Source organism: Lonchura striata, chromosome 5 (assembly GCF_050655825.1).
Source record: "Lonchura striata isolate lonStrDom1 chromosome 5, ASM5065582v1, whole genome shotgun sequence".
Taxonomy (NCBI): Eukaryota; Metazoa; Chordata; class Aves; order Passeriformes; family Estrildidae; genus Lonchura; species Lonchura striata.
In genome coordinates, this window is record NC_140707.1 from 16,986,638 (window position 1) to 17,013,613 (window position 26,976).

A 26,976-nucleotide genomic window follows, 5' to 3' on the forward strand; every position below is an offset into this window, starting at 1 on the left:
AACAATTTTAGATATGGCCAAACGAAAAGTTAATAATAAAAAGTAATTCAGCTGTGAAATGAACTTGCAGAAATGAGCTAAACCACTTTCCTTGCCTTCATTCCATGTGGCAGCAATCTCCTCTTTCTCTTTGTGTTTTATGTCCTTATTTATGGATGTAAAAGACTGAGGTGAGAGAAGATGATCTAAATGTGCACTGGGATTAGAAGATTTTTTTAAAAAATTATTTCTCCTCTTGCAATAATTTCAGAAAATGCAAAGAAATAACCCTTGAAAGGTAGTAAAGAGGAATATATCTCTTTACAGGTATTCTCTCTTAATGTTCTTTTAATAGCATGAAGCAGCATTCAGTCATTGAACTAGAAACCCCTGTGAGTAAAACTAGGAGGAATTATTGCTTTTTTCTTGAATCATAGAATCACAGACTCCTTTAGGTTGGAAAATACCTCTAAGGTCGTGGAGTCCAACTGTTAGCACAGACCAAAAGCTTTGCCATTTATGGTGTGCTACAAGGTAAAAGAAATATAATTGTAAAATTGTCCAGACCTTTTGCTGAGCTGAAACACAGCACTTACCCCATCTCATGCCTAAAGTGACTCCTTCCTGTGACTCCTGCAGGCTCTCAAGGTCAGCTGCATTCATTTGATGCTAATGTGCTTTGGAAAACCGATGCAATCAATATTAGCTCCTGTGCTTATCTCCTGCCAAGGAGTTCCCTGTGCAGTTTCTATTCCATTTTACTTCTCTTGCGCTAGTTTAATGCAAAACCAATACATCTTGTGGAAGAACAGATGCACACAGAAACAATCACTGACTAACAGCAGTTACCTGTCTATTAATAACCATTCTGATAGTAATTACCTGTAGAACAATACACATAGACCCATTGTGTACAAAGAACAAAACCAGGCTGCTGATGCTGCCAGACTAATTTATATTGCTAATGTCAATTCTTCAAGTTACCTGGAAACTGTTGAAGACAGACTTAATTAAAAGTACTGTGCATCTTTTTAAACATGAATATTTAATCACCTCATATATTCAATGCCAAGATCATTCTCTTGTCCCTATGCTCTGCTAGCCAGGAGAGGAATAACCTGTTTAAAACCTCCCAAGACAGTTTTATCTGGTTCTTTAGAGCCACTCTTCAGGAACAAAAAATGATCAGAGGGGTGATCTCTCGTATGAGGGCAGATTGAGAGATTGGGGTTGATCACCTGCAGAAGGAGAAGCTCCAGGAGAACTCATTGCAGCCTTTCAGTACTTTAAGGGGGGTTAAAAGAAAGATGGGGACAGACTTTTGTATGGGGCCTGTTGCAATAGAGCAAGAGTTAATATTGTTTTAAACTGAAGGAGGGTAGATCAAACTAGATAAAAGAATGTTCATTTGAGATGAAGATGGTAAAATACCAGCCAGAGAGGTGGTAGATGCCCCATTGCTGGAAACATTCAGGGTTAGGCTGGTCAGGGCCCTGAGTACCCTGATCTTAGTCCCTTACCTCGTTAGGGGTTGGACAAGGTGACCTTTAAAAGTCCTTTCCAACCCAACCTTCTATAAAAAGCTGTGTGACCAAAAACTGATAGTGGTGGGTGTCTGGCAGGAGTCACTTGGCTGGAGAAGACTTTGGTGTTTCTACCAAGGGCAGTTCAGATTTAAGTACTCCACTGAATGTTTTATTGTGGGACAGTTTTTAAGTGCTAAATCCATTAAAATCCTAAAGGGCAGGGATTTACTGCTTTGAGGCTGTTCTGAGGAAGATCTTGGTGCAGCCCTGTGCTGACTCTTGTCTCCCACAATGGGCTGTTTGAGAAAGAGTCTAACCTCTTGCAAGACTTTGTCAGGGAGGAATCTGAAGGGCTAGATGTTTCCATCCATGCCACCAATGAACAGGCAATTTACAGGGTATTATATTCTTACACACCGGGGACTGATTTTGGCGTTATCAAATATATTCAAGCTGAATCTATGACTTGGTTGTCTGCCAGTTTCACACAACGTTGCTCTTTTGCAGCAATCCATGGAAAACTGCTTATTGACAAAATGCTTTCATCTGCAAGAACTGGATGATCTGATTGCTGTAGAGGTTAGAGGATAATTTTATTTTCTTGGAGGATTTGCTGGTATGTGTGTGTGAATATAGAGATGCAAGAGGTTTCTTACAGTTCTTTGTAATTGTGTCTTAAAGGCTGTTGGCTCAAGGATGCCAGACATGCGAGCACCATGTGTGGACATCTGCTCACTGCTCTGAGGAGAACGGGGCCATCTGCTGAAACAAAACCAATTCCTCCAGGTTTTCTTGATGGCCTCTTGTGCACGCAGTAGTTGAGTCCAACTCTACTTAGTACAGCAGATCTAATGGAATCTGCAGGTCGTAGCCTGTAGCAATCTCCCAAACTTCTGTAATTAAAAACTAAACATTTGTGTTGTCCGTAGTTTCCGGTCTCAGCTGAGATGTCACATTTTCCCTTTCCCAGATCTGTCATCTCTGGCAGTTTCTAAGACCCTCATAGCCAGCCTAATTAAATGATCAAAACTACTGCTTCCATCTCCATAGCTTGTTCTATTTCCTTTACCCAGTATTTTCCAGAATTTAACAAAGCAGTAAAAACAGTAATTAGTGCTTTAATTGGTTATAAATAATAATATAACAGACTTTCTGTCAAAATAACAACCACGAGGCAATATGCTCATTGAGATTATTTTAAATTCACAGCACTAAGGTGGTTCAAAGTAGTAAATTATATTACAGCAATTTGCTTCAAAGAAGTATAACCTGTAAATTTATATTATCCTGACAGCTGTGACAGGCTGCACTCTTAAATGTGTATTTGTTTCAGGTCTGGCTGCTCATTTCTCTTCTGATCCATACTGCCAATTAAAAGGATGTATCTATGCCTAATTTTGAATTTCCACTCTTTGCTGTACACCAAATTCATAAGCTGTGTGTTTTGGGTATTTCCCTCAGCTTCACAATCCTGGTGAAATCTTAGCAGCCCCAAGGTGGTGTCACCAGAGTGTTTCCTTTGTCTCTTGCAGCTGGTAAATTATTAATGATGCTGCTAGAGGGGAGCAGGGCAGGGGGAACTTGGGGGAGCCCTGGGCAGCTGAAGGGGGTGCAGATGGCAGGGAGGCACAGATCAGTGACCACCAGCTTCCCCGTGTTGATTTTTATTTTTGTTTTGCCAGAGGGCAGGACAGAAGGGTGCTTTCTAGCAGCAAGGCTGGAAAGGAAACGGATGGAATATGTGAGAAGAGCTTGTGGCAGTGGGAATTGGTGCTTTATTGCTGTTGATAGTTTAGCATTCTTAATCTTTCTGTTCTTATTTAAACCTCTGAAAATGGATTGAAATCCATTTGAAATGGATTGAAATGTTGTCTGGCATCTCCCCTTTCAAAATTAACAGGAGTGCAGTGGGGGAAGGACACCTAATGTTTAACACCTGCCTGCTGTTTTTGATGCTGTTGTCTTTTATTGACACACGGTGCTCTCTGTGATTCATGAGGAACCATGATGTAATCTGGAGACACCCACCCAAAAGTGATAAATACAACCTTTGGCAGAATCCTCAGCTTGCTCATTTGCCATAAAACCCTTGAGAAATCTCTCGTGTATATGAGACACAGCTGCAACCAACAGCAGTGTTCTCTACATATATATTTTTTCCTTTTTTTTTTAACAGGGAACAGTGACAATGCTAACCAAATTATTTCATGCTGTAGGGTTCTTACAAATTTATATACTTTCTTGGTAGCTGTTAACACTTGATGATGTGTATGAAGCTGGTTTTAGTTTAAAAGTATCATAGTTTACTGGGTAATCTATAAGAAAGGGGAGGGGAGGCTTTTTTCCCTTATCACTCTTGTAGGTGCTCACACAGAATCTGTCATTTTAGCTGTTACAAGGGTAGGGGAGTAAAAGAGTCAGCAGGATGCCAAAAGGCATAATCTTAGATTAGAGCTGCTGCTTTTTCCACAATACTCTGATTCAGGAGAAAATGTGCCCAAGAAGGTTGACTCAGCTCTTTCTTCTTCCAAGGCAGGATACCCCAGAGGCTATCCCACCTCTGTAGGGTTGTATTCTCAGTATTGAAACCAAGAGGTTTGTTTGCTCAAAATAATTCTTGTGACTGTCCTGGCGTGCTTCCCAAGGTTTCCCCACGCAGAACTCAGACTGTTCTGACTTGTCTGCTGGAGCACAGCCTGTCACTTCCTCCCCTAGCCCTGGCCATGGCTGTGTTTCAGTAATTCTGCAGGTATTTGCAGTAATTAACACTTCTAATTTATTTCAAATGGAATTTACTTCTTAGTGGAATTCGTATCCTAACACTAAAGCATATTAAAACCACTTTTTTTTTCCTAAGTCATTACGATTCTGTTTGAAATTACAGAAGAAATGCTAACCCAGGTACCCAAAGGAGAAGCATCTAGACTGGCAGTTTTCATCCAGCGGATTTGTAAAACATCTTTACATTTTCTACAGGATACTTTTTCTCAACACCACTGTTTTTGGGATGTTCAGGGTGCAAATGGGTTGATAAAGGCAAAGCCTGGTGAACTCTGTGTGTCAGACAGTGGGACACAGTGACTTGAACAAGCTGGATAGAGTTGCCTTGTTGGTGTAGTTGCTTTCCTCATGTTGTGGTATAAGTAATAGCATACAAAATGTTGCTAAAACATTGAAAATACCTCCTTAGAGAGACCCTTAAATGTGACTGTGAGGAGAGGTGAATACTCTCCAAGTATTAATTCTCTTTGCCCTCACCCATGCATATCCTATGATATGCATGAGTCCTATGAGTCTCTAATTGGAGATTGTCTTTCCTTATTTTTATTAGGTACCTGATATATTTTATGCTTTAACTGTGATGGCACAGGGCAAAAATGATCCCTTCTCTTTAAAGGTTACAGGGCAGGGACATTATGTTTATCCTTCATCCTGCCCCCAGAATTCTCAGTGGGAAGGATATGTGATAAATGTATTTATAATTAACATTTGGGTGTGTAATTTGCCTGTATCTCAGAGCTGAATCAGGTAACTTTGTGCCTCTTGCTTGGACTCACAAGCCCGTTGAAGCAGGTCTAAGTTAAGCAGTTTGTCCTGTACATGGGCTGGAATGGAGCTCCAGGTGGGGATTGAGCTGTGAAAGGAAATCTTAAATTGTAATTCTTTCCACAATGCTGTTGAGGTGGGTCTGTCAGGTGAGGGCATTTCCCATCTGAATGGCAGCAGAACCCTCGGTAGGATTTTGTGGCTGTTCAGAAGGGCAGAACCTGCCCTCTGCTGGGTTCTGGAAGTACTGAGACACTGATCATTTACAGAGCTCCACATTAACACTGATAAAACCTGCAGTTTGCTATAATCCACTTTTGCTAGTCTGTCCCAAATTTCCCAGGTTATTCTTCTGTGTTTAAGTATGCTGACTTTTAAAAATATACATTAAAATAACACACTGAAAAGGAGCAGGCAGAAAAGAGCACTGTTGGTGCCTCAGAGATGGCTTCCAAGTTAAAAATTGCAGGTTAAACCTGGATATTTGTGTTTTAACTAGAATGTGTAGATGTTGACTTGGAACAGCAATCAGAGGTGAGTTTTTTAATGTGGCTTTGGATTGAAAGGTGTTTTATAATGCTGGAATTAAAAGTCTTGTAAAAATTTATAGATACCCAAACCAACTCAGAGGAGTGGCTGTGCAGAGCCTGACTTGCCAGTGAAGTGTGAGGAGCAAAAAGCTGGTTGGAAATGGCTCTGGACTGCCATTATCTTACAGGGGTCAGGGTCATACACTGGGAGTGGTAAAACACTGGCACAAGTTGCTCAGAGTGGTGGTGGATTCCCCATCCTTGGAAACACTGAGCAACCTGATCTGGCTGAAGATGTCCCTGCTGTTGGGATGACCTCTAAAAGTCCTTCCAACCCAAACCATCCTGTGGTTCATGACTCTTCATCCTAAGCTCTTACCTGTCTGCTTAGTCTTTATGTGAGCAGCCTTGTGGTTTTTTAATCTGAGAAGTTGGGTTCAGCTCATTGCTGGGGGGAACAGAGGCCATTTAAAACTGAAAAGAGGTGAAAAGGGGAAGAATAGCCAAAGGCTTGAAGAACAGCTGTTCTTCATGGGAAAGAGGTTTTTCCTTCAGGAAAACCTGTAGTGGATGGTGCCCTCATCTCTTGCAGTTGCTTCTTTTGCAGAGGTGGCTGAATCACACTGCTCACTTGCTTTGTAACCAGGAATCACCTTTTGAAGTCAAACCCAAGGAATAGATCTCAGCAGGTAAATCCAGCCTGGTTTGATATTTAAGGATTGCTACTGAGCTTTGGTTTTGGTTATTTTTTTCTTTTCCCCCTTCTAAATTACTGGAGGAAAAGCAGCCAAGCAAGCAGTACAAAACTGATGCCTGTGGCTAGTCAGCTGATTTATGGTGTTACATCTTAAAACTTGGTTTTACATAGAAGAAGAGAAGGATTCAGGGCTTTCCTGAATTAATTTTTTTTTTCCTGCTCTCTGAAAGATGTTGTTTGTATTTAGTTTTAGTTGACCTCCAAAGAGGATCTTTTAACCAGCTCATTAAATCAGTGTCTCTTCTGGACCCTGTGATAATTTCTTCAAACTGCTGTGTGCTGTTTTTGTACGTTTGCCCCCGTGTCTGTAGGGCTGTCTCAGTCTTTGCAGTGGTCCATGCAGATGTGGGCTGGTGAAGCCTCTTTGGGGATGAGCTGTTGTCTCTGCAGGACTGAGACAGCATTTGCTAAGAGCAGCACAAATGTTTCTGGCTCCTCGCTGTGGGGAGGGATAATAATGAGGCATCATTTCCTCCTCTGCCTTCTGTGTTATTCCCAGGACAGGAGTTAATGACAAGCAAATAGCATGGCAGGGGAACGGGAATGTAGAAGTCCTGGCTGTATATATCTGTTGGGAATCCCATATAAAGCTATTCTGTTGAGTTAATTTGATAAATACTGTAGAAAATTGCAGTTGGGAAATTACAGTGTGCTGAAAGGCATCTCTGCAACACATGGTGAGCTGGGCTTGACTCTACCTCTGCCTTTGGCAGCTACAGGAACAAAAACACACCCTGAGCCCAGTTTTCCATATTGAAATGGATCAGAAGTGAGGTTGAAGGGTCCACCAGGCTAGCTAATGCTAGAAAATTTAAATAAGAGTATGAAAATATAGATGAAACATCGAGGAAAATTTTTAAACATAAACGCATACATGTATTGGGTTAAGATGCTTCTAATCAGAAGCAAAGCTTTCAACAGGAAACAGCTGAATTTTAGGCTTCTGAAATGATTGTAATTTGTCCTGGACTTGTGGTACTCTTAAGTGACGAAATGTAATATCAGGTAGTTTTGAACCAGCAATGAAGTCAGTTTTTATTTTAGTTTATTTTGTTCTCAAAAACTTTTCCAGTGTTTATGGTTCCTGTCCTGGAAACTGGAAGGTGTGCTTTGCTTTCCTCTGGTGAATTGGAGTGGAGCCTTCTTCCCAGGTTTGTGTCAGATATTAGGAAGGAATTCTTCCCTGGGAGGGTGGGCAGGCCCTGGCACAGGTGCCCAGAGAAGCTGTGGATGCCTCTGGATCCCTGGGAGTGTCCAAGGCCAGGCTGGATGGGGCTCTGGGTAACCTGGGGTAGTGAAAGGTGTCCCTGCCCATGGCAGGGGGTCGGAATGAGCTGAGCTTTGAGGTCCCTTCCAGCCAGACCACTCTAGGATTGTGTGCTGAGCTGGAGAACTGCTGCTAAAACCAGGTGTATGCATCCATTACAGCTCTAGGGTTTCCCTTTTGGGGGGAATGGAGTCACCTGCAGTGCTTCCCTTGAAGGAAACAGGAACTCTGGACACTCCTCCTAGTGATGGTTTTGTTGTCCAAACCTGCACAAGAGATTAAAACAGCAGAAAAGTGAAATGCTGTGGGAGCAGCTGCTGTGACAGTCCTGCTTCTGGAAACTGTTACTTTGGAAAACTGCTGCTCAGGTGTTAAAAAAGTCACATTTTCTTTTGGCTTTAGCTGCTGCAGAAACAGATTTCTTATTAAAGTTCTGATTTGTGTATTTTAGCAGTATTGTGTTAAACTAAGTTAAAGAAGTGGTAGTGGTAGTCTCAATACAAGTGTATCTAAGACAAAATATGAGAAGCCATATAGCAACCAGTGGCCCAGTTTTAAAACCTAATTTCTCCTCTACAAACATGGCCAACTAATTGGTTTAAAGCAACAAAATTAGAGGTATCCCTTTCTGATTCCCTGCTTGGGGGTGTCATTTGAATTTGTAGTCCAAGTGTCCAAACAAGGAAAAGCCAGACAAAGACCTGTGCTATGTTTTTTTTTTGCCAGATACATAGTGCAGATTTTAAGGTAATTCAGATGTTTTGCAATTAAAGGTAAGGATTGCATTTAATCAGGAATAGCTACTAAATCATCCCCCTGCATAAACCCTCCTCATCTTCTGCAGTAGCTTCCAAAAATTAGGTTTATATAGAAAGACTGATGTATTAAGCACAGTTTGCTCTACATGTGTTTTATACCAGACAAATTGACTGCATGAAGAGCAGTAATCCAAGAAGAGCTCTTGCCTGTTATGCTGTGGATGTTTTCTAAATATGCACTTCAAAAGAGTGTATTAGCTAAAAATGTATAAAGGAGAGAAAATCCTTAGCTCTTATTCAAACAGTGAACTTATGTGGTGGCCCTTTGTAGGGCCCCTGAGGCTCCCCAGATAGGGAAAAAACCCTCTTTTTAATAGTTCTGTGCCAGGATTGAGGGTCACACAGAACTTTTTCAGCCTTCAGGTTGCTGTTTATTTTTATCTTATCAAAAGTTTGGCACGCCATCTGCCCCAGACTTACTGTGCAAGAAAGTACAGCAAAAATGGCCACAAGGTGTACAGTTTCAAGGTCTTTTAAAGCTGTTTTACCCAATTAACTCTTAAAATGTACTTTATTTCTACCAATAACTCATCCCTTGATTGTCCATGTAACCTCTGCACTGTGCTTTCCTTGACCAATCACTGTGTGCCACCAACACTGTAGAAAATGGAGAAGAAGCTTGGCACCACCCAAATTCCTCCACCTTGACTCCTATCTACTTAAAATTTCTCCTGTTCTCCCATGAGGAAACATTGATCTGCACAAAAAGGTGTTTAAAAGCAGATAATTATAAATGAATAGAAAGTAGATATCACTAACTTCTCCAATGTGTGATTTCATTTTGTTTGTTTTCTATGATTGTGGGTTTTATTCTTTTTTTGCTAGGTACAGTTTGACAAAGTAGGATTGATCAAAATCACTGTTGAAACGCAGCTAGTGAGGATGCTTGTAAATATATATATAAAGACACTAGTCCTGGTCTGGATTTCAAGTGAGCAACTCAAGTAGCTTTAAAATAATAGATCAGCAAAATTTAGAAGTGTTTGTAGAAAATGAAGCCTGAGTACTGAAGGTAAATAACTTTGCCTTCTAAGGGAAGGAATGGTACTTGAGGGGAAAAAGGACCACAACTGGAAAATAAATGCTGGGGCTACAGACAAACATTGATTTTTAGGATAGATGTAACTGATTCCTAGTTGCTCTGGTGGGCTACAAAAAGTTTCTCGTTCCATTTGCACCACCTGGAAGCCACAGCTATCCCTGAGCTATATTCATCTGTCCTGGAAAGGAGAAAAGTGAGTGACCCCACTGGCATTTAAACCTGTGGATTTAAAGAGTATTTCACTTGAGATTAGCCCACTAAGCCATTCCTTCTGCCTATTTAAACAATTTTATTCCAAGAAGGACACAGGAGTGCAAATATTATTGTTAACTGTACTTGGAGGTAGGAAATGTGTATTTCTGTCGCTGATGAGTTTGTTTTATCAGCCTTTATTTTTGAAGGGATAGCAACGTGTTCATTAGGAACGCCATGATCTGAGATTTTGGTTGTTCCTTTTCTGTTGGATCATGTTTGGTCATCCAAAAGTTCTTTCCCCCTTACTTATCCTCATTTTCCCAGGTACCAGGGAAGGTCTAAGGAGCTCAGAAGCTCTGCAGGCAAGAGAAGTGGGGAGCTCCCTGTGTGATCCTGGTGGGTGCAGATCTGGTTTTGATCTGCTCACTGCAGGTTGGCCACAGTGAGTTGGCATGATTTTTTGATATGGAAAAACATCAGTGACAATTCAGTGCTCTAGTTTTGCCTGTCAAAACTGGGATGTAAACTCACATTGCAGCTAAGAAGAGCAATTGCAGCTAAATAACTGAGCTCAGAGCATTTGATCTTTATTCAGTATAAGGATTCAGAGGTAAAGTAAAACAAAAGGCTTCTGAAGCAACATAAAACTCATCTTTTATTTCTTCAAACATTTTTTTCTTCCTAGAGCAGCTAATATTTTTAATATCCAAAAAACACCAGCCGGTTGTGTACACTTGGTGTTCATGGTAGTATTTTTCCAAAAATAATAAAATACCGAGCAGAGAAAACAAACTGCCTCAAGCACGCGAATAATGATTTAGGGACATTTTTCACTATACAGAAATATCTTCCTAAAATACTTCTGGGGTATGCTGCCTTTTGTTTTAGCTAATTCTGGGTATTTCTGGCACTGGGGACCTGCTGTTGGCCTCTCGCTGCTAGGACCGAGGTGCGATTTGCTGACAACAGGGGGCAGAGCGAGTTTGTGTTTTAAGGAAGAGAAATCCCTGTCAGAGCAGTCAATGGTTATTTTTTTTATTCCAAATGTAAGCCTTGTCTTATGAAAGAGATAATAGCAAGTACTCCTCTGTTTAAATTTGCTGTCCAGAACTTGTGGATGTCAAAGAATTTCAAAGGCTTGGTTGCTGTCTTGGATCCTCTTTTATAAAGCAGATAAGGCAGTTAAGCTATAAGTTTGTATTTATTTAGGTTGATTCAAAATCTTTTTATTAACTGTTTATTTAATTTTAGCCACCCAATATGGCTCTGGCAAGCTCTCAGCATACTTCTGGCTGCCTTGACTGTCTAAAGAGACTTTTGGCAGGGTCCTAGGTCTGGGATTTGCACGCTTTTTCCATCCTAACAGGCATGCTTGAGGCGCCTAACCATACTTAGAAAATAAAAAAGGAACAAACTTCGCTTAACCATGAAAGGAGTAGGAAGGGAATCTGTTGCTGCCGTTATTACCTCCACACTCCTTGATCTAATTTGGACTTTGATGCTGATGAAGTGGCAGCCTTGTTTCTGTTGCACTTAAAGAAATACATTAAAGCAGCTGAAATGGACTTTTTAATTTTTGCTTGATTTTATTTAAAGGGGTAAAGCATAGATGTGAGGGTGGACTTGTAATATTTCTCAAATATTCATAATTGTCTGATAAGGTAACACGTTGCTTCTGGGACAGACTAACTGCATGTGTTGAAGGCTTTTTCTAGAATTATTAGTTCTTTACTGTAGATCCAGTACTCCTGGCCTGAGTTTCATATTCATATGTGTATGAACCTGTGGAATATATTGGCAGGCACCAGAGCTGTGACAGCTTACAGGTAACATAGTGCTCCACAGTCCAAAATCTTGGATTTTCCCTCTCTTCATGTTGGACTTGAATTTCCCAGCACATCTGATGTACAGTCAGAACATGGATTTCGTTGTTTTTAGCTGAGCCCAGCTGAATTATTAGGGGCATTGTTAAGGCAATAGCTAAGGGCAGTCTTCAGTTAGAATAAGACATTGGAAATTCCATGTACGTTCTTTATATGGAAATGTTTATACAATATAAAGTTCTGCTTAGGAAAGCAACTCTTTTTCATCTGGACAGTCTCTCCATACAATGCATCATGCCAGACAATAGATGAAGTGTTTTAATGGTGGTAAACAGTGTGTGTGTGTATACATATTAAAAATATATATTTATATATATTCAACCACATGCAAAATGTCCTTTCATTTCCTGCCTTTTAAGGGGAGATTGTATGGCAGAGCTACCTACCCTCGGTAGGATGTGCAGCTCCCACACTTGAATGCCTCAGAGCTCATTTTTTCTGAAATGGGAGAGACAAATTATCTACATGCTGTGATGGACAAATAATCCCTTAGAAATTGAAATTAAAATTCTGCCACATCTTGCAAAAATTGCATGGAAATCACTTTGAAATTATAATATCATGTGTAGTAGCTGTTTAAAATACAGCTACTACTCATAAATTCCTGAAGACAATATTCATCTAACGTCTGAACTTTTGCATGGTCTCTGTGTAGAAGAGACACAATGTTTCCCAAAATAATTTTTACTACTTCAAATGACTGCAAATAAAAATTGCAAACATTTTTTGCTGTTCATACTTGCACACGTGTGCTCAAAAAAAATCTATTCACCAACAATCTGTTGTATAGTTGCTTTTAGGGATTAAAAGAAGGCAACAGCAGCACAACAGAATGCTCTTTCTCTCATACTTAAGATTGTGATGTAAATAATATAGATTATGTTCTAATATTTTCTTCTCACTTTAAAGGAGAAATCGTAGCAGCATATCCCTTTACCTACCACATGCACTGTCTGAACATGGCTTCTCTTTATTAAAATGTCAAGTATCCAGCTCTCCATTTCCCAGTTACTGCCTTTCTGCACTTCATATCACTGATGGACCCAGCCACCACAGGTATCATGCAAGCCTTCAATAATTCAGTGAAGTGTACACTGACTTGAGCAGTTGGACCAGCTCCTGCAGCTCAGGTATGGATGAAAAAACCACAGTGAAGTTATTTGGAATGAATAAGTGCCAAAGTATCACTGCCTTTGGCTGGAACTGGTGTCTGCTTAAGGCTTTCCCTCAAACAGAAACACTTTCCCAAACAATAGAAGTTAATTAAGGAGCAGCAATATCTCAATATCTTATCATGAAGTGGTTTGGATTGGAAGGCACCCCAAAGATCATCCAGTCCAACTCCCCTGCCGTGGGCAGGGACACCTTCCAGCATCCCAGGTGGCTCCAAGCCCTGTCCAGCCTGGCCTTGGGAACTTCCAGGGATCCAGAGGCAGCCACAGCTTTTCTGGGCAACCTGTGCCAGGGCCCCAGCACCCTGACAGCCAAGGATTCCTTTCTAATACCCAATCTAAGCGTGCCCTCTGTCACAATCAGTAGTTGCTCTATTTTGTGCAACTTTCCCTTGGAATATGATGGCACTCTGGTATTTCTGTTCTGCAGCAATAAATGGTACTTTCTGATGCTCCTAGAAGGTACTGAACCTTGCAAAAGTCAATATTCAAAGAAACAAGAGACAAAAATCATGTTTTGATTGCCTGATATGGGCATGGATACTATTTAAAAGGCAAAATAAGGGATTTAATTTCAGAATAGGCAAGCCTCTGCTTCTCTCTGTACCATGGGGGCTTGGGTGGCCTTGCTTTGGTTGTGTAGTCCATCCTCCCAACAGCTTCATTTCCTCTCCATTCAGCATGTCTGTCAACAAAATGCTTTCTGTCATTTCAGGGGCTATTTTTGTCCCCTTATCACAGCTGTTTCCTTGGGTAAATAGTTGTGGTGGTGCTGCTGGGAGGTGCAGGCTGCGTGGGAGGTGAGAGGCAGCGATGCAGGAACCTTTTCCATTCTTGCCTGCTTCCACTGAAGCAGCTCCCAGGTCAGCTTCAAGAAGGAAAAAGGGGTTGTGAGATAAAAGGAGAAAAAAAACAACCCCAGGAAAAAAAACTAAATTTGATGAATGTAAAATATAGTCAAGGAGTCAAAAAGCAGAGGCACTATTTTTTCCAGTCACCTGTATGCTCATTGTTGATTTTCAGATCTATTCCCCCCTAGTTGTTTCAGAGTGACAGTACCTCTTATCTAAAGACCTGGCGAAGAAGGTTGCAGGGCAAGAGTGGAAGCTGTGGCATGGGACTTATCATTACTGTGTTTAAAGAGTCTGATATTCTGTCTAAAAAAAAAATCACTATATACAAGTCAGGACTGAAAAATTTCCAGTATGCACAGGAGCATGGAGACCAGGGTTCCTGTTGTTCTAGCAAACATGTGATCTTGGAATCACATATTCCAGGTTGGAAAAGACCCTCAAGGGTCATCAAGTCCAGCTCTTCAGTGGATGATCCATACTGGCATCAAGTCCATGACCTTGGTGTTACCAGCACCAACAAAGCCAATACGTGCTTCTTTATGTGCTCTTTGTTATGGCCTATTATATATAGCTTAATATTTTCAATCATTTTGAAGGGTTTTGCATGCTGCTCCATCAATTAGAAAGGTAATTGTTCTGCTTCATACCTTTTTGGGGGGGATTTTTGTCAAGATTCCCAGGGAGCGTTTGTTCTTTTTTACTGAGGTCTACTAAATTTATAATAGCTAGAAATTTAATAGGGATGTGGAGGAGGAAATTATACAGTTGTCTCTGCACATTGCTGGAATGAGCAATTGTCTGAATCTTGAAAGCTTTTTCTTGAAAATGCCATCCTTTTCCCCAGATTTTATATAAACCAAATACATTAAGTAGTAGCAGAGCAGGTACTGATTTAAAAGAATGTGTATCATATGTCAAACTATTTTGTAAAGGGAAGAAAAATATATAAGCACTTTTTAATCTCTTAAACACCCTCACTTTGTTAGGGCTTAACATTGGTGTGCATTAGCTGTAGGAGTTCTTAGCATTAAATTGGAGTAAGGATGTTTTACTCTTTATCTCTGTTACTGGGTCATTTTTTTTAAACATAGTATTAAGAAAAAATGTAACATATTAAAAATAATCCTGACTTCCTTAAACACACAGAAGTTGACCCAAGGAAATGCTAACTGATAAGCTTCCTTAAGACAGAAGCCAGTTTTTTGAGTGCTCTGTTGTTGACTCGGATTGCCTTGAAGAGAAGAAAGAAGTGTATGTAATACAAGTCCTAAAGTTGTTGAGTTAGAAACCAACAATTTTGTTGGTTTTTTGTTGGTTTTGTTAGAAACCAACCTTTGTTGTGTTTTTAGCTAGTCTTGGCTTTGAGGCCAATGCTTTTCAGAACTTGCCTGGTAACTTCCTTGAAACTGTAAGATGCACTCTATTTGGTATTTAGGGTGGCTGTGAAAAATGGATTTCCAAACTAGAAGGCATGAGTCCAAGGAAGATCACAGGAGCTGGGAATGGAGTTGGAGTGGGGAATCTGACAGAAATTAATTTGACTGTGGTTGTATGTGAAGGTAATTTGAAATAATTTGGCTGCAGATTAATTTGCTCTTGAGAAAAATTACAAATTAGATGTCTAACATATGTTAACCTTACTGAGAATCTTATTATTCAGCAAAATGTTCTTCCATTGGTGCTGTAGTAATGATGCTGTGAGAAAAATCACTCTAAAACCCAACTTCAATTGCAACTTCCTTTACATTACTACCTTAATTTGTAACTTGATGTTAACTTTGGAAATAAAACATCATTAACCAAAGGAGTTGGTGTGATGTTACTGTAGTTCCTCTGTTCTCTGTGTTCAGCCTGAGCTATTCCCACAGTACAAAGAATTCTGTTGCTGGCTTTCATTTCTTCTGGTAGAGTCACATCTTTGAGTTATGCCATGCTCTTACTACTCACCTTTATCTTAGATCACAGCATTCTCATATGCATTTTGTGCCTTTTTAAAAATTGAATCTATAACAGCAGGTTTCACTTACTAATTTTATCTTCTATTCTTCTAGATACAATAGTGTACAGTATCTGATTTGATTTAATGAAATAAAGATGGTTACCTGAAAGTAACTCTTCACTGGAAGTGTTGAGGTATCATTTTTTGTCTTTGGGCTCAGTAGCATTTGGTGCCTTCGGCTTTTTTTGTTACCTGCATTAATGTGTAAGAAAACCAGGCATTGACATTGTCCTTGGATATTTTTGGTTGCATTAGGATTATGGCAGTGAAGGATTAATACTTGTAAAATTAACACTGCTGTAATTGGCATTTGCTGTAATTAATGTGTCAGGAGAAAGTTCTCTCTTCTAAACAGGACAGAGCAGTTTGAGACAAAGTTGAACCAGCCCCTGAATGAGCTTCTTTCTGTACCAAGAATTTTGGATCCTCTCATTGCGTTGAACACCAAATTGCACCTACATCCAGCTGAGGGAGAAATCAAGGCTGGTTTTGTAGTGCTGTTGTTGAAGCTGCAGCGGAAGATCTGCCCCTTGTTCAGTTTGACTAACCTTGGGATATCAGTGGGATTTCAGTTGTCAAGCAATTAAAAGCTTTGCTTGTGTTTTTATCTTTTTACTGATACCCAGGTGCTTTGTCATCTAGACTAGTGTGTGTTTCATACCACAAAATATTCTCTGTATCTAAAATTTGACCTGGAAGTGTTACTAAGGGAAGCTATTACACTTACAAATCTATTTTCCACATGAATCCTGCGACTCACAGTGGTCACTTGCCTTGTCATATCATGGAACTTTAACCAAGCTAAAGGGTGGTAAGGATCAAATTAATGCACGAAACCATGGGGAATCTGAATATTTCTTTTTATTTCGGCATTAATCTCACTCTAAAGGTCTGTGACAGTACTTGTAACTTACGGAGGCTGACTTACCAGCTTCTCACCGTTTTGCACTAGCATATGTCTCTTATCTAGAGGATGAAAAACAAATGATACTTCTTTGGAAGAACGGTGACATAATTTGTGCCATGGGTTATCAATTAAAGGAGGCTTTTTAAAATCTTCTCTGTTGAGTGGGGAAGGGCAAGGGGTGAAAGAAAGAGAAAACAAGATTTATCTTCCACTTTAATAAATAAATTGCTTTAATTCCAGTTTGGAAATCTGGACAAATTATGGTGCAATCACCATTTTTCCTGAAAAATGAGAGGTTGGAGATTTCCAGTCACTACTCTAGTGGTTTAGATGTTTATTCTCAGTGCCAAAGTACCTGTTTTGGACTCCCATCCTCAAAAGGTGAGGTGTGAACCCACACCTGCTTGAGTGGTCCAAGAGCATTTGGATACAGTATTCAGCACAGGGTTTCATTAGCCTCTTCTTTTCCACAGCCTTGGAAAACAAACAAAAATCTGGGTTTCTGCCTGGTGTGAGAACTTCCTGCCTTGCCTCCAGGTGAGTGCCACAGCCAGCAGACACTGGAGTCAAATGAAATCCTGTCAACAGGAGAGGAGCCACTTTGGCTTGCCCTGAGATCCAGGGATTGCGACACTCGGCAGGCTTGTGCAAGGATTCATTCCAGTAACAGCTTGGGATGGGGCCAGCAGAGTTTGAGCCTTGGTGCTGCTGGGGTGTCCAAAACCACCACTGCCACATTTTTTTGCTTTCTGGATTTGCCTGTGAAAAAACATGTTTTTCAATTTATGCTGTGTTACTGTATTCAATTCAAAGTCATCACCAGGGATGGTTTACCCAAAATTAGGTTTGAGTGGATAATGTATTTGCTGAAGAGAGCGTGCAGCTTTGATAATTGGAATTTTCCAGTGATCATTAGGTAACATGTTTGTGTCAATAGAAGGTCTGTGCAGTGACTGAATGCTCCAGTTTGTCTTTCTGGCACTGAGTTTTATCAGTTATTAGGAAATCAGTGTGTATCACAGCAGTGGGGTAACAGAGCAGCTCTGTGGATGTGCTTTCACAACTTGTCCTTGCTATTAAAAATTTGTCATGGATAAATAGAAAAACCTTTTGTAAAGGGTACATCAGGTGTTCTTGACTTTTTTTAGCACTGCAGGAAGTACTACAGAAAAGAATATCAGTGTTTAGCAGAGAAATGTCTGCCATTACCTAAAACGATACATTTACTATTTAACATTGCTAAGATCCAAAGTTTTGTTGTTCAAGACCAAATTTCTGATTTGTAAGCAAAAGTTGTCTGTGCATCCAATTTGCTGCCTTTCTACCAGAGAGTGATTTTGTTATTAAGCTATAACATGAATGCTGACAGGGTTCTTTGCCTTTGTTTATTAGCAGCAAGTTGTGAAAAATTAAATTAGTGACAATCCTGCTTCTGGATAATATGTTAATTTTGAAGTAAGTAGGTATAAAATAGTAACTTGGGCCAGGTTTTTGTGAATGATTTCAACCCACCTGGGGAATTCCAAGCGAAAACCATGTAAAGGAAGCATTAAAGCTACGGGGTAGAGATTCCTAAGGTTTCTTACCAGACCAAAGTGAGCAATAGAAGACTAATACAAAGGTACTGTGATACAAAATTACAAATTCTGTTTTCAGCACTTTTAATTGATTTGAATTGGCACTATGTTTAGCAGTGTTTAATCCGAGGTACTTTTTAACAAGAAAGATGTCTGGGCAAACAACTTGTTAGAAGTCCCTGGTTGCCATCAGTGTATTTGTTTTCAAAGTAGGTCTCTTAGTCTGTTTCCCATCACAGTGTCCTGAGAGGACCTTCCTCTTTTGAAAGCTTTGGTATGTATTCTTCTCACAATATGTATAAGTATTTCCATTAGAGTTAATCAATCAACACCAAATAACAAATGCTTTTACCATTAATGGGAGCACTGGGAGTGTGCGAGGAGGGCAGGACTCTGCATGTGGAGGCAGCACATGGAACAGGAGAAGTGCTGTGAGGTATTTGCTGCTTGGTAATATCCCAGGCAGGTCTCATGTTGGATTGGTCTTGTTGAGCCAGGTTAGGAGGTCATAAAATGCACACTTGTTTTCCAGTTGAGTGTTTTGCCAGATAATGGAAGTTGGGACCAGGGCACTACTTAGAATATATATGGATGGGAAGAAGAGAAAAGAATAACTCATTTAAAAAATGTTCCAATCTTGTTTCATTTATCGATCATTGTATTGATACCATATCCACATTTTCAGCACATCCCACCTGGAGGTTTTCTGCAGCACTCCAGTAGTTCAAACAGCACTTTCTGCTTTTCATGTAGCAGGTCAGGTCTGGTAAGGAGATGTGTAATTAGCTGGTAATGCTACCTGATCGTTACTTGGATCTGCCTGGTTGAAAGGCTGTGGTACAGCAGTGTCTGTGAGGCTGAAGGAACCTTAACTGTCAGATTTTTAACTTGCTCTGTCTTTCAACTTCGGAGGCTGTGTCAGCTTAGCTGGAGAGCTTCGGATGAGTGGCAGGGACAGTGGTGCTTTTTTTGTGCTGCTCTGGGATGTGGGTTGTGAGTAAATGACAGGGACATTGACACAGCCACCACCTCTGCAGCAGCTGCATCACAAGGTGTTTGCCCGTTGTCTGTGGCTGTCTGCCCTAGTCTGCTTCCTTGTTGATGGGGTAAAGGGCTGATGTTGAGCCTAATAATGGATATATGTGTTATTCTACTCTTAAAAAGTAAAAAAGGGTGAGTCAACCATAGATGCATCATGTGTCCACTGTGCCAGGCATGACACATGGAGGCCAGGAGATGGGATGGGCTTGCTGAGAGCTCAGCAGGATGATGGGTGCATCTCAGAACCACAGAACAAGCTGGAAAGGACCCACAGGGACCCCTGAGTCCAGCTCCTGGCCCTGCACAGGATATTCCCAAGAGTCACACCATGTGCTTGAGAGTATTGTCCAAACACTTCTTGAGCTGTGCCAGGCTTGGTGCTCTGCCCACTCCTGTGGGGAGCTGCTCCAGAGCTGAGCCACCCTCTGGGTGAAGAACGTTTTCCTGATATCCAACCTAAACCTGACACAGCTCCAGGCCATTCCCCAGGTCCTGCCAGCTGTGACAGAGCAGAGCTCAGTGCCTGTCCCTCCTCTCCACCTCAGGGGAGCTGCAGACTGTGCTGGGGTTCCTCAGGCTCCTCTTCTCCAGCTTGTTATGTGTAGTAAATATAATTCGCGCCATCCCTTGTATGAAATATGTAATATTGGATACTTGTTAGATTATGCCCGTTGTATTAGTTCCCCCCTCTTTGCAGGGGAGACTGGGTGTATATTGGAAACTGATTTACAAGTAAAAGGAAGTGGCTTGGCCAGGAGTTGGGCCGTGGCTGGACTCCAGGTGCTGGCCATGGGACTCCAGGTGTTGATCATCACATAAACAGCCCAAGATGGATCTCATGGAAATCCTCAGACAGATCCATGTGAATGCAGCCTTCCCATAAAATCTCATCAGGGATTCACCTACTCTAGACACTGAATTATTCCTCCTCATCACCAAAAAAAGAAAATATTATTAACCTATAGACTCTGAATGAAGAAAAGACTGCTGAAATCTTGGCCTCAGGTGGAATTTTCCCTATAAAAACCTCTTGTGCCAGGATGGAGTTTTGTGGGCACAGGGGAAAACCTCTCCTGAGGCTGACCTCTTTGTTGCACACCCAGGGCCAACCCCGGGCTCGGCACCGTCTTTTTCCGTGGCTGGCTAGATAGAATATTGACAGCTAATAAAATTATTTTTTTTTCCTTATTTTTAATCTGGCTGAATAAATTCTCATTTATAACAAGCTGAACAGACCCAGTGCTCCTGTGACTTCCCCTGGTGTCCATCACCATCCTGGTGGCCTCTGGACATCACAGCCCTGGGTCATGGCAGAGAGCTGTGGCAAAGGATCAGCACTGTGCAAATGCTGTGATGTCTTGCATACAGTGGGTTATTTTACCAGACATGCAATTATCTTCTATTTTCTTTCAGCTGAGAGACCCCCTTAGATATGGTTTGAATTAGCAGGCATTCCTGCGTTTCTTTGACAGCAGTGAGGTGCAGGCTTGGAAGTCACTAATGACATGTCCTTGGGATTAGAGGATTTGTATATGCAATTAAATTGCCTTTTAGCTCCCTCAGAGTTCAGCCTGTTTCCTTTAGTTTTGATTCGTAAATGGACATCCCTGACAAAGCTTGTGTGCAGTTTTCGTAACCTAATTTATAGCTGGTTGCTCAGCATCGTTGGGGAACAAAAGAAGAATTAATTGGTGTTCAGGCAATGAATGTTTTATTTTTTGCAATTGTTAGTGCAGCATTCAAACAAGTCAGTTTTGTTTTATTTATAACCAAGTGTTTTGTTTTATTAAGCATTCTTTCAAAGAGGTAGCAGACCTAGTGATAAAGAGTATGGCTATTTTTTAAATTATTTGAAGCTAACTTTTTTTATTTAAGAAAATGTGATGTTCAACAAATTTCATGTGTATTAAGAACTTTTTTCTGCAGTTTCAGTGTATAATACTTTGTCTTGGGGAAGAAAACACTTAGACCAAGTATTTTTACTATATAACCTCTAATTTTAAAAAGTTATAGCAAGTATAGTGGGTTTTCTTTAAAGAAATAGCTATTTTCTATTTAAATGAGGATAAATTTATTAATTTATTTCTCTTCACTGTGAAATTTTAATAATTAGGTCAAGTGACCTGAGGAATAAGAGTCTTTTCTTGGTTAAATTATTTAACTCCAGTCTCAAGTAAGGGAAAGATTTCCTGTGGAGTTCCTTTGTATTTGTGTTAAGCTGAAACTTCCTCTGGATTTTAGGTCCTTTCCCATTAAGCAAACACTTGGCTTTTTTCACTTGCATAGTTTTAGCATGAACCTTCCTTAATCTGTGCATGGATGACTTGAATAGAAATATCCCATGTGATAAATACCTGTTAAAGACTGTGAGGAAGCCCTGCACAATCTGAATTAGCAAATTCTTAGAATTGGCTTTGCCATGCTTCCAGGTGGAGTGAGGGAGGAAGGGATAAAAACATCTTTTTTCCCTGTTTTATTGCTTTGTCTTGCCTTACAGGCCACATAGATTTCTAAATCAATTTTGCAGATACTAAGTTAAAAGAAAGTTACACATTCAGAGTATTCTTCATTGTTACAATTGATAGCAAGCATCATGATTCATTTATTGTTTGCAAAGGCACTGAGACATTTATTAATGCCACATTTTACTAATGATTTCAGGATGGATAAGTTAATAATATCTATGGACCTTAACTCAGACCTATCAACTCATTTAGTATTTTGTAATGTTGTTTTGTAATGTGTACTTGTGCAGTATTAAATGCCCTGATCTGGCTCTTGATACAATATTCACACTCAAGCTTAATTTGGGAAATTATGGGGAGGCTTAATCCTATTGACACATTTGTGATTGCTGCTTTTGCTGTGGGACATGATGCAGTCATAATTGGAAGGATGTTCATTAAGCATATTTTATTAATGTATAATAAGCACCATAAATACAGTGACCTTTGAGATAATTCACTTATATGTCTTGATTCATTACTACATTTTCTACTTGTTTATTATTCAGACATGAAAATGCATGAATTTCTGAGCTTTTCAAGACCTAACAAAATGTGTTTTGTGATAACCCTTATGGGGTTTTATAAAGAATTTTCTGCTCTCTCTACTTTAAAAGTCAGAAATGACAGAAAGGGGAATTAAGCTTCAATTAGCATAGCTGTGACTATCACTATTTCTTTATGAATTTAAATGTAAATATGAAAACATTCCTTATAGACAAGTAAATTCATGGGTCATAGAGTCACTCAGGTTGGGAAGTTCACCCATGAACCCAGCAGTGATAGGTCCACCACTAAAACCACGTCCATCCCCCAGCAGTCCTTGTTATATGAAATACTCCTGTTTAACTAGGCAGGTACATGTATTCTTTGGTATATTTAATGGGGGAAAAAAGCCCAAATAAAACCTTTTTTTTTTTTTTAATCAAGAGTATCTGTAATACTTAAAGTTACAAAATAACACTTGTGGTATTATCTTTCAGTTTAAGTCATCTTCAAAGAATGTGCAAAGCTGATTCAGTTTCCTTTGGCTTTCTTCATACACAATGTACAAAATGTGAGGTCTTCTGGGTACTTTGAGGTGAAGTTAATTTTACTCTCTGAAAATAATTTTATTATAATATTTAATTATTTTTTGTTTACTGGTGAAAGGGTTGAAGAACATAGTCTGTCAAGAAAGTGTTTGATGTGCATGGTGCATTCAGAGTAAACATTCAGTTGTGATAGGAGTGTTTCTATCCTTGAGCAATATTTAGTTTCTTCCTCTTAAAAATCAAATTATGATGAAATACACCTTAGGGGAATGTAGTTCAATTTGCTGTTTTAATGGCTGTACTTATAAAATTAAGCTTCCATTTTAATTTTCATTCCTTTTTGTGTTCTACTTGCATGTACCCAAAGTAGTAAAATGTTTCAATTGGAAGACCACAAAGCCTTTTCATTTCCTCTGCACCAACAATTTGATAATTTCCAAACGATTGATTGATAGCAGATCTCATTGTATTAAGTCTCCATTTTGACTTTTCCTGATGGAGCAATTACTCTCCCGATGCTGTGATTCAGCAGCCACTTCTAATGCACACACATTCTTTTGGCTCAATTTTTCTGGAATGGAAGGGCGGCTCTATTGAAGGCGAAGATTTATGTCTGTCCCTGTGGTTTGTACTCATGAGTTCTGTGAGGAACTTCAGCTCACAGAGTACTTTGAAGTAATCCCTGGAAATTGTGCTTTTCTCTTTGCATCACGTGCTTTGGTGAGCAACTAAGAGATGTTCAACCTGTTTTTGTCTGAAATGTACCCATAAAACTCACCTAGAGGAATGGTATCAAGCATCCTTCCAGTACCTAAGGGAGCTGCAAGAGAGCTGGAGAGGAGCATGGAGTGACAGGACAAGGGGGGGTGGCTTCAAGCTGATAGGGGGCAGGGTTAGATTAGAGATTTGGAAGAAATTCCTCCCTGTGAAGGTGCTGAGGTCCTGGCACAAGTTGCCCAGAAAAGCTGTGGATGCCCCATCCCTGGAAGTGTTCCAGGCCAGTTTGGATGGGGCTCTGGGCAACCTGGGATAGTGGAAGGTGTCCCTGCCCATGGCAGGGGGGTTGGAAGGGGATGATCTTTGGGGGTGCCTTTCAGTCCAAACCAATCTGTGATTCTAAATTGTTAAGGACATTTTCAGCCTGTTCACTGCTTCACTGAGAGGAGCCGTGATGCTTTAAGTGTGTGTAGCTTCTGGATGTCTCCTGGAGTTGAACCTATGCTACCGAGGAAGCAATCACAGGAACAAGAATTAAGATCATGTGGTTGTTGCTTATCTGGGGAGGGGTGTGTGTGTTTGTCTGTTTTAAAAATGTCTGTTTTAATATATGGCTAAAATGTTAAGAGGCAGCATTCTCATATGCCATGTGTGTGAAAAACCCAGGATGACAAAAAAGGGATGTAGAGGCACAGGACCCACAGATGAGTTGGATATTCCAGTGCTGTTTCACAAGTGTCCAGTATTGTTTTAGATAGAAATATAGTTAAAAATAAATTATTGCATTTTACGAACTTTCATTCCCCTCTATATTTTCTTCCTCAAAAAAAGGAAAAACCCAGTCAAATCACTGAAACACGGAGCTTTCTTGCTTGTACCTCCCCCAGTATAGCAGCTCTGCTCTTCTCTCATTGTTCCCTCCTGCATGAAAAAAAAAAAAAAAAAAAATTCATCACACTGAGCCCTTGGAGGCTTCTTTTGGCCTCATGGCAAAGAGGAGTAATTACCAGGTTTATGATAAGCTGTTCCAGTGTTGATAATTTGCACTGCAAGAAATGCAGATGAAATTTTCACTTGCAGGATCAAATCTTAACACACAAATGGGTTTGGATTGGTCTTTAACCCGTCTGCAGTTGTCTGGCCCCTTGGGTCTGGCCCAAGGCTGGTGACTAAGAGAGTGACTCCACTTTTAGGGGAATAGCAACCTTTTTCTCATCAGCAATGACTTCAGAGATATTCCAGTAATAGCATTTTATTGGAGGTTGTTTTACTTTTGTCATTTTGCCATTTTATCTATGAGAAAGTCTAATTTTCAGTAAATAATCATTAAAATGATGTTCCTTCCGTCTTTCCTCAAACTGCTGATTCATCCCCATATTTGATAAGAGTCTGGGTATGAATCACACAATAAATGGCCAGCAAACTGCTGGGAGCTGTGGCTGACTGAGAAGTACTACCCTGGCCTAGAGTTTCCTCAAGCAAGAAGAGAATTTTCCATCCCAGTCAAGGGGGAAGAGAAATAGAAGTGAGTTGATAAGTTGTATCCTTTGTAGAGGAAGACTGGAAGTCAAATGCCATTTACAAAAAATCAGTTACTTTCACAGTATTGGGCTACATCATATCTTTTCTAGGATTTTGTACCTTGTTAAGGAAAATGCTGACTTTTTCTTGGTTTTCCGAAGTCTGTTTTCTTGGATCAGCTTGGTTATGTGTTCTCTCACAACAGGAGGTTTTAGTGCCTCAGAACAAAGCCTTATGGTATCTTTGTACTGCTGGTAATAGTGTTTACCAGCTGCAAGTGATTTAGAAGTCTGGAGCAGATACAAATTGTTTGGGATTTGAATTCTTTCCATCAGAAATTTTTATCCTTCAAATCTATTCCTATGCTAATATATAATCTATCAACACACAAATAATATGATATTTTCTGCATGCCATAATTATTTAAGTTTCTATCTGTGTTTTATGGTTGATGGAAAACTGGCAGAGTTGGATCTGGCACAGCAAGACTGGTTCAAATGATTATCAGTGTGCATGTTTGACATTCTTGGCCTGTTAAGTGTTGTATTTTACACTTATTGCTTCAAGATTAGCATGATAGATTAGCTTGCTTAGATGAATGTTTCTGTAATTTATGCTCTTATTAACTGTTCTGTTGATCCTAGAAAATAGGTCTTTTTTTTCCTTGATGTATGTCACATCACAGGAATACAGCTTGTAAATCAAGTGCTGCTTTATGCTGTGGTGATGTTGTGTTAGACTCTATTTCAGATGAAAAGTACTGAGATATATAGATATAAAAACCATAGGGAAATGCAGAATGTCCTTCTGCTGTCGTGTGATGTAAATTCACAGCCCTTGTCATCTTCCTTGCGAGGTGTTTTACTCTGGTGTTATCCATAAACTTGATTAAATTTCCTGAAGTTGAAATGAAGGAGCCTGGCAAGACCAAGAGGTGTCAGAGTTCAAGAGCTACCAAGAGCTCACACATCCGTCTGCTAAACCCCAGGACAGGAACAAGCCAGGCTGTACAAGAGAGTACAAAGCTTCTATTTTACTCAGTTTAAAATCCTCCTGTGATCACACACATCTGTCCTTTTATACGTATCTGGGACTTGGGGTGCTATTTTGGATACTACATGCAGGAACAAGTTCTGAAGTATTCCTACACAGACATTATGCAACATCTGTGTTTCTTTTTCAATCCAGATTCTGGGCTATAGTGTCCCTTGAAAAGCAGTTGGAGATGTGAAAGAATTTTGGATGATATTTCCTTCAGATTTTTCTCCTGGATACTCTGGATTCCTCAGTTTCTTCTTGTGCCAATAGTTTCTCTCATTACAGTCAAGTTACATAACCATAGCATGGAGACATATATCTAATAACTGCATTTATGCTTTTGTATAGTTTGGAAACCTAAAGGCTGTGCTCAAACGTGGTAAATTAATAGGGTCACTAAAATGTCAGTTCTCCTCCACTGAAAAAGGTTCTTTATAACCATCTCTATAAATAACTTAGTTCTGTATTGATTTTTCAGAGATAACCTTTGGCTTGTTTTGCACCTGCTCTGAGCTGGTTAAGCATGAGGCAGATCCAATTTAGAAGGCATATATAGCTGTATTAGCACATTATTGTACCTGAGGTTGTGAGCCAAGGCTCTCAGCTTTGAACTTCAGCTGGCTCAGGCAGATGTGGCTCTGAGCATCAGCTGAATATGGAACACAAAGAATGATAGCATAAATCCCACCCTGTGGGGCCTCGGATCATTCTGTACTCTTTTGAGTGCCAAACACATCAAATTTTTATGGTCTTCAAATAATAATTTTTTTCCCAGGCCCAATTCCAACCTTCACCTCAAAGAGAATATTGCTCAATACAAGTTAAATAGCAATTCTGGGGGTGGAATAGAGTAGGAAACATTGGCTACTGTGGGAATCTTTCAAAACAGACTTAGTGAGTGATGAAGTAATTACTGTTCTGCACTAATAATTACTGAGCTATTAATATGCTTAAAAAAGACAACTCCACAGATTCCAGCTTCTTCATGTGAAAATCTCTAGCATGTAGCTCATGGTTACAAGATGTAGGAGTCTGTGGCTCCATTTGTTGTGTGCATTAAATACCTTGT

At 40.0% G+C, this 26,976-nt stretch overlaps 1 protein-coding gene across 7 annotated transcripts in view; it reads left to right on the forward strand.

Moving 5' to 3' along the window:
- Positions 1-26,976, forward strand: part of NAV2 (neuron navigator 2) — a 381,846-nt gene that overhangs the window by 89,006 nt on the left and 265,864 nt on the right. Inside the window, exon 1 of one of the 7 annotated variants that reach the window (XM_085579855.1) lies at positions 14,092-17,012. The exons of the other annotated variants lie outside the window; for them this stretch is intronic. The gene's annotated coding sequence lies outside the window, so the exon portion shown is untranslated. Of the gene's footprint in view, positions 1-14,091; positions 17,013-26,976 lie in introns of those variants that run through there. 7 annotated transcript variants of the gene reach the window in all.